This window comes from Atractosteus spatula, chromosome 5, assembly GCF_055471065.1.
Source record: "Atractosteus spatula isolate fAtrSpa1 chromosome 5, fAtrSpa1.hap1, whole genome shotgun sequence".
Taxonomy (NCBI): Eukaryota; Metazoa; Chordata; class Actinopteri; order Semionotiformes; family Lepisosteidae; genus Atractosteus; species Atractosteus spatula.
In genome coordinates, this window is record NC_142710.1 from 13,170,680 (window position 1) to 13,177,379 (window position 6,700).

Consider the following 6,700-nt stretch of genomic DNA (forward strand, 5'->3'; position numbering starts at 1 on the left):
GGACAGAAGCTGTTCTGGACTTCTTCACAGATCGACCTCAGGGAGTCCACATGGACAGTGTGTTCTCAGATGAATTGGTTTTTAAATGCAGGTGCTCCCCAAGGTTGTGTGCCGTCACCCCTCCTGTTCTCCATATATTGTTATATTGTAGCGCCCTCATCAGGCAGCCATGGGGCACAGAGCAGACAAGCAGTCCCAGGGAGAGCATGCTGGGATAGTGGGGAACTTGTCTGGGATAGTTAGGAACTATCAGGAACATTCCTAACACCTAGGACTTGGGGGGAAGGACACGGGTTTGTGTACATGGGGTGGAAGAGTATGTGTGTGGCTGTCCCATGTTTCCCCATCTGAGTCTGTGACCTCAGGTTCCCACCGTGACCTTCCTGGCCTTTGTCAGTCAGGACCCTCACCTTCACCAAAACCTATCTTTTTTCTTTTGGTTGTTGTGGAGAGTGATCTTTAATGGAAATCAACTATAGAGCCTTGTACAAGGAGAATAGGGGGCAATTCATTACCACCAAAAAGCTGTGGGTTCCCAGGCAGCTGAAGGACCTCAACTGTATAGTTGCTGTCAGTACCAGAGAGGGTCTTCACAGACACTCACTCACCGGGAGCCGTGTTTCATTGAGGAGACTCTGGAGCACCTGTTCTGGAGCTGCCCCTTCGCCAAGGCAGTGTGGGGCAGGATGGACAAAACTCTTCAGCTCCTGGGACGAGGAGCGGTGCTCAGTTACCAGTGCGTCCTGCTGGGGCTGGCACTGACCACACTGGACAAGGGGATACAGCTCCTGCTCCTGATAGAACACGGACTGTGAGGAGCACTCTCATCCGGCACGACAGAGTGGGGAGCGAGGGAGCTGGAGGAGGAGAGGATCCTGGCGGACCTCAGAGTGACGTCGCCAGGTGAGGCTTCTCCACAGTGAGGGAGCGCTGGAGGGGACTGCGGGACTGTACAGGGATTAAAGAGGAAACCCCTGTGCTCTGAGCTCCTGCTCCGCAGTTCCAGAGCCGGGACAGGGAGAAAGGCAAGGACGACAGTAGGAGGCAGGGCTTGGAGGGACTCTGTTTGTGCCAATCCAGCCCCAGCAACCACTTGCACAGATTGAAAAAGGACAATCAGCCTTTAAAAATAACATTTGTTATTATAGTAGAGATTGCATGGTTTTGTTAGAGTGTGTACTCATTGTAAGATGTCTGTTGTGAAGTTTATTTTGTTAGAAAAAAATGTCTTTAGACTGTGGGAGTTAACCCATGTGAACAAGGGGAGAGCATACAAACTCCACACAGATAGCACCCCAGAAGTTCAATCCAGGTCCCAGTGCTGTGTGGTCCTGGAGGGGTCAGTCAGTGTGTCTGCAGCAGGGCTGTCCAGTCCTGGTCCTGGAGGGGTCAGTCAGTGTGTCTGCAGCAGGGCTGTCCAGTTATTGGTCCTGGAGGGGTCAGTCAGTGTGTCTGCAGTGGGGCTGTCCAGTCCTGGTCCTGGAGGGGTCAATGTGTCTGCAGCAGGGCTGTCCAGTCCTGGTCCTGGAGGGGTCAGTCAGTGTGTCTGCAGCAGGGCTGTCCAGTCCTGGTCCTGGAGGGGTCATTCAGTGTGGCTGCAGCAGGGCTGTCCAGTCTGGTCCTGGAGGGGTCAGTCAGTGTGTCTGCAGCAGGGCTGTCCAGTCCTGGTCCTGGAGGGGTCAGTCAGTGTGTCTGCAGCAGGGCTGTCCAGTCCTGGTCCTGGAGGGGTCAGTCAGTGTGTCTGTAGCAGGGCTGTCCAGTCCTGGTCCTGGAGGGGTCAGTCAGTGTGTCTGCAGCAGGGTTGTCCTGGAGGGGTCAGTCAGTGTGTCTGCAGGGCTGTCCAGTCCTGGTCCTGGAGGGGTCAGTCAGTGTGTCTGTAGGGCTGTCCAGTCCTGGTCCTGGAGGGGTCAGTCAGTGTGTCTGCAGCAGGGCTGTCCAGTCCTGGTCCTGGAGGGGTCAGTCAGTGTGTCTGCAGGGCTGTCCAGTCCTGGTCCTGGAGGGGTCAGTCAGTGTGTCTGCAGGGCTGTCCAGTCCTGGTCCTGGAGGGGTCAGTCAGTATATTTGCAAGTTTTCCAGGTCTCAGCAGCAGCATATGCAGAAACATATGCGGCCGAAATGTTGTATTTTCTTTCTTTCCTTTTCAGCATGGAATAAACCTATGACTTTTTAATATATACATTTGTCTCTGTGGTGCAGAAACCTTTAAATGTACGGTGTCTCAAACCGTGTGCCATTAACGGTGGAATAAATAACAAATCATACTGTACTGTATGTGTCGCAGGATGTGGGCCACTGAGGCAGTAGCAGGCTGGGATTGACTGGGTTATGTTGATTTCCAGGGTGGTGTTTCCTCACTCAAGGGTGGCGACTGCAGTTGTTCTAATGAAAACCGTCTAGCAGGAACAGTCAGTAACAACGGTCAAACCCAAGTCGTTCAGGGAGCAATTAGGTATCGATACTTGGAGGTGTGAGGAGTCGCCGAGCCAGTTTTATCCAGACCAAGGGAGGAGGAGGGAGAGCCGGAGAGTGAACAGGTGATAAGGGCCCATAACACCTTGCTCGGCACTCCCACACCCCTCAAACAACACGAGTTTCCTCCTGGAAAATTACTGGGCGAACCCGATTCTGCCGGGGACTGTGGAAAATTCCCTGAGAAGGGACTGGCTAAGGAGAGGGGTAAAAACACCTGAGACAGGACAGAGGGAGCCCCCCGATTCCCTCTGGATCCTGGAGACGACACAGGCGGCACCAGGGAAGCTGCAGAGTGCGAGGCCATGGAGGAACTGTGCACAGACTTCTAATACCTGGAGGCAAGGAACTACTGGTTCAGTAACTGACGACCACGGGAGACATTGGCATTGGAACAGAGGTACTGTACAGAGACTGAAGACCAGGAACAAGGAAACTGGCACAGCTAGCCGATTCAAACTGATACCCCTCTCCTTCAAGTGGGCCATAAGAGACTACAGGTGCTAAGAAGAAACGTTCGAGTGGCCTCTCTTCAGTATTTTACAGGGAAGACTGCTGCCCCTCTGTATTCATTATTCATGATGTATTATGTATTCATTATGTATTCATTATGACCCTGGGAAGGGTCTTTTGCTGCTGCGAATACCGTTTTCGTTGTGTTTTGGGGTGATAGTGAATGTAAACGTGGTTGGAAAATATAAAGGGCACTTATGCAATACAAACGCCCCTCGCTGGTCTGTGTGTGCATTGGTGATTCTGGGAGATAAAGAGGACCTGTGGTAATGTAGAGGGGCCCTAGCACCCCGTTTGCATTGCTAGGTGGCGTAGTTCAGGTGGGGAGCTGCGTCAGCATGCGTAGGCTGCAAAGGAACAAGTAATAGGTTTATTCCAGGCTGAAAAAAAGAAGAAAGAGAACACAACGTTTCGGCCGTGGAGCCTTCTTCGGGTGTAGTCGTACACGAGGCAGGAACATTCCCCGCCCATAGGGCTCCCCTTACTGTGACATATGTAACGGCATTTTATGCACCTTCGGGAAAAAAAAAATGAAGACAAACCGCATTAAAAACAATAGAAAGAAACGACACTTACGTTGAAATCGCCCATCTCCCCGGTGTTGTCCTGATGTGTTCCCGAGAGTGTGACACGGCTCCGACTCACGAGTCACTCACGGACGGTTTTCACCACAACCGAGTTAAATTTCGATTTCCTCGACGCTTAACTCGGTGTGCTGGGAGAGTCCTTTAAAACCGCGCAGCCTCGTTTATTTTGATCCGATCCAGCCCACCGCCCCCAGACAGGTCCGCGTCTTAAACACTCGACGCTGTTTTTGGAGACGCAAAACATTGCTTTTTTTTTTGCAAAGCGACAAGTAAAAGTTTCTTTCCGTGCTGAATAGATAAGAACCACAACATTTCATTTCGGCTGTGAAGCCTTCTTCGGGTGTCAAAATCGGGTGTGAAGAAGGCTCCACAGCCGAAACGTTGTTTCGTTTCTTTTCGTTTTCAGCCTGGAATAAACTTTTACTGCAGCCGACGCATGCTGGCGCTGCCCCCTACTTGAAATTTTGGTTTGGTTAGGTCAGGAACGAGACTGTTCCGTGTCCGTGCCAATTGAGCAACAGAAATGATAAAACAAAATATCATCAGCCTTAGCAAAGACGCAAATCTGGCTAAACCAAGTTTGGGGGGGGAGAAAAATCTGGTTTAGTCAGAAATGGGACTCGGTCCTGTGGGGCACTGCACTGCCGTGTATCAGCGTGTCTAGGGATGATCCGCAAAGACGCCAAGCTGGACGAAGAAGAGTGATTTGCTATTGAGGGTCTCGACTTCGTCTGTCACTCCATTTTCGATGGTGTACAAATTTTATTTGTTAGTTGTTGTTTTTTTTTTTTTGCCTGCACAAAGTAAAAAAAAAACAACCCAACGGGTCTTGGCGGAGGGCGGATTTGTCTGACGCCCTAATCAAGAAGAACAATTTGGCGCACAAAACAAGGAAGTGGTCCAAGAAACTGTTCTTCCACTTGATTGCCATTGCTGGGGTGAACAGTCTCTTGCTCCACTCGGACCTCTCGGGCTCTGACGCATAACGCCTTCAGAAAGGAGCGCCAGTGTGGGGGTCGAGGCGGAGCGAGCACACGGGTCCGATGTGTTTGCCTTCTGCGATCACCGAGGGCCAGGTGCTGGACCCCTCCCAGAAAGCTTCGTGAAGTTGCCCCCCTACAGACAGCACAAACGATGAAGCCCACCTCATTCGTTAGCGCTACGTTTGTGCCGTTGAAAGTAGAGTTTGTGCTGCTCTCGTTCCCGAGATATAGCGCCTTGTTTCTCCGGTGATCACGTGACCAGGCACGGTGACTTTGACCTCCAGTGACCCCGTCTGCCGAGTTCAAGCGCTGTGCCGCTGGGGCGAGAGGAACTGATCTGCAGTTTCGTTCCTCTGTTTGCCCGGGTGTGGGATGGCGGTGGACTTTCTGTTTAATATCAGTATCTTCTGTGTGTTTGTGTGAACAGGAAAATGAAAAATTGTCTCCAATATCATACCCGAATCAGAAGAGTTGCGAGTGAAGCCTTAAAAAGCGAACAACTGCATGTTCTTACACAGAGGCTTTAAGGAGCACGTCTTAATAACTCGTAGCGGTGTCCTTTTTTAAATATCATAATAAGAAGTAAAAGGTTTCGCATTGTCTCCCTTCTTAAATAAACACAGGAATCAAGGGACGTGTGGAGATTCGACCTGTCTGTGGAGCCACGTATTTTAAAAGACTTGACCTTGCAACTTTCTGAACCATTGTTGCTGTTTTTATTCAAAGCACATTCGCCAACGTGAAAACGGGCACTATGTACAAAGTTTACACAGTTCATAACACATCAGAGAAACAAGAGCCTACTTAAATAATCTTGTCCCCGGCAGGTCCTCGAGGTGGAGAAGAGCAACAGGAAGGAAACTGATGAGTTCTGCGTGAGAAAAGCAGTCATCTGGGAGAGACCGAGTGGAAGGTGGAAACTTCGACCACTTCTTTGTGGGGAATTCCTCTGAAATAAGACCGATGCTATTGAACGGAATTGAGTAGTATTTAATGAATGACACTGCTGATAGTTTTGTGCTTGCATGCAGTAGACAAGCTCTGCTTGCTGGGCTATGTACTGTACCTGCCACCCATGCACTATTATCCTACCGAGGCCTGTGGAAAAACAGCCTATCCCACAGCGTACAGTGTGAAGCCCCTGGATGGGACACTAGCCCATCACATGGCTGGGAACACAGGGACAACCCGGAGGAGTCAACTGTACCTTCCCAGCAAGCCTTTCAGGAGGAGGAGGGGGGGGGGGGGGCAGAACTCCATCAAGCGCCCAGCGAAAGCCCACACAAACCCAGGGAGAACGTGCAAACTCCTCACGCTGAACCCAGCACTCTGCTGCCCTTTAACAACGACAAGAGCTCCTGCAGTCAGTTAATAAAACCGCCGCTCTGAATACGGGCCACGGTCAAGACGCGCTGATGAAAATTCCTCTCGTCTCCGCCGCCGAGGACGGCGGTATCTCTCCTCATCCCCGCTCCCAAGCATGCCTGGCGCGACTTCCCGAGCCAACATCAACAGGAAGGACACGGCACACCTTCCTCACTGTCTGGGTGTAGGGATGCAAGGAGTCACATGAGTTTCACTGTAATGAAAATGGCCACTTCGGGAGAACACTGAAGGCCACAGACATGCGAGGTGCATTTCCCATAGTGCCCTGAATTGCCACCGGTTTAGAGAGGTTTTTATAGTCTGAGTCCAGCCCTGTTATTACCATGAACGGGGGTTTGAGAGTCCACATTCTCCTGATGGTCCAGTGGCTGCTCTTGGTGATGTTGTCCCGCCTTTCAGCTATCTCTGTGGCGTCACGTACAACAGCAGATGTCTGTACCAAACTTCTCTCGAGCCCGGTCAGGAGAGCAGGTCAGTGACCCCAGGCCACAGCCAGATGTCTACATGGGCTACACGTTCTGCCCCTGGTGCGCTCTCCCACACCTCACCCTCACTCCAGGACCCACGCCGGCCTGCGGACCCCTGTCCTTGCCAGCTGCTGCTTTCACCTTCCCTTGGAGAATGATGTGTGCTCCATCCTGAAGGCAGTCCCCGGTAGATTGGCTGCACAGGTTGGAGGGAATTCATAATGGGATGCGAGTGGTCTGGTGGCACAGCGCTGGGGCCCCGGGTTCAACTCCTGGAGCGCCATGTGTGTGGAGT